We start from the raw sequence: 1,805 nt of genomic DNA, 5'->3' as shown, positions 1-1,805 counted from the left end.
TCTAGAGGATCTGGTGATCAAGTCCCCACGGGGCTGAAGAAGATAGCGCTCTTTGACCAAGGAGAATGGGTGGGTGGTGATACCCTTATCTTAGATGAGAAACAGATTACGAGGAAGTGCAAGAGAAGGATGAGTTCAGTCCAGCTGCCTGGTGGCTTGTTGCTTTGACATTTGGAGGAAAGTTTTGGCATGTTGGATATCTACAGAATGGCTTACTTCCTTTCTCTTGACCTCGCCTCCCCATCCACACAGCTAAGATTTTCCTTACTTTTATATGATTCCCACCTCTTGTTCACACCCAGTGCCAACCAGGAGAAGCAACCAAGGAGAAGCAACAGACTCTTGATGATCTCTTTTCTGGGGGGACAAAATAGCTTCTTTATTTCTTCTCGAAGTCACTTGCAACGTTAAGACCAGTGTATACTTTTGTGACCAAGTTTAGTTGCTATATCGGTTAAGACAGCGTTTGGTACATGTGTTCGTAAGCCAATTACAATGACTTCAGCAAACTATTTTACCTCCTCTAAAAAGAAATCCAGAGGTAAGCAGTCCAGGACAAGGATGGTTTTCAAGGCGATCATTAAAGATCCAGGCCATTTTTCCTGTCCTCTTCAACCATCCACAGCAACACCTTTCATCCTCGTTGTCTAAAGACTACTCTTTTACCTTTAGATACTTTAGATATTACATCTACATCCCAGGCAATAAATGAGAAAGGGAAAGGCAAAAGGCTTGAGTATGCTAAATCTGTCCATGTTTAGCCCTAAAAAAAAAAAAAAAAAAAAAAGCTTTCCCAGAAGTTCAACCCAAGACATGTTTTCTTATATTGCATTACCCAAAATTATGACATAACCACGCCTAAATGCAAGGAAGCCTGGGAGATTAAGTTATCTAACTGGGTACATTGCTGTCAAAATAATTGTGATTTGTGAGTAAGGAAGAATGTATGTTGGGTGCTTACAACTAGCTAAGCCTGCCAGCCACGTTTTCCTTTTAAATATAACAAGAGGGGCGCCTGGGTGGCTCAGTCGGTGGCTCAGTTAAGTGTCTGACTTCGGCTCAGGTCATGATCTCGCAGTTTGTGGGTTCGAGCCCTGCGTGGGGCTCTGTGATGACAGCTCGGAGCCTGGAGCCTGCTTCCGACTCTGTGTCTCCTTCTCTCTCTGCCCCTCCCCCACTTGTGTTCTGTCTCTCTCTATCAAAAATAAATAACGTAAAAAAATTTTTTTCTAAATAAATGTAACAAGAAAAATACATATATTTTTTATAGGTCTTAGTTTTCTAATGATCTTTTTGATGTACATGCATATGTAGATGGAGGAAAAGAAGGCTGGGCTATGCTACAGAAGGGTCACCTGAGAATAAGGGTCTAACCGGTTGGGGGTGCCCATTTGGCTCAGTCGGTATAGCGTGTGACTCTTGATCTCAGGGTTGTGAGTTTGGGCCCCACATTGGGTGTAGAGATTACTTAAAAATAAAGTCTTTAAAAAAAGACTCTAACCTGCTTCTTTCCAACAGCAAGTGCCTTTCTATTACCTCCCCTTGTTCCTCCAACTCCCTTTCATAGGGGAAATGAAACACTTAGGGTTCTTAGGTTTAGACAACGTTGATCCACAAAGGCTAGATTTAAGAAGGAGAATAGCCCGGGTTAGTATTACTGAGGCAACCAGAAGTAGGCTAAATTTTACCTACTGACTGACAAGAGAAGGAGCGAAGGATACTTAGGGTTAGTAAGGACAATCAAGATGGCCCAGGTCAAGGCTCCACTCTATGCTTTGTTCCAAAAATATTCCCGATCTTTCACC

Source organism: Lynx canadensis, chromosome F1 (assembly GCF_007474595.2).
Source record: "Lynx canadensis isolate LIC74 chromosome F1, mLynCan4.pri.v2, whole genome shotgun sequence".
NCBI lineage: Eukaryota > Metazoa > Chordata > Mammalia > Carnivora > Felidae > Lynx > Lynx canadensis.
The sequence above is the reverse complement of the archived record's forward strand: the minus strand, read 5'-3'. Positions refer to the sequence as shown.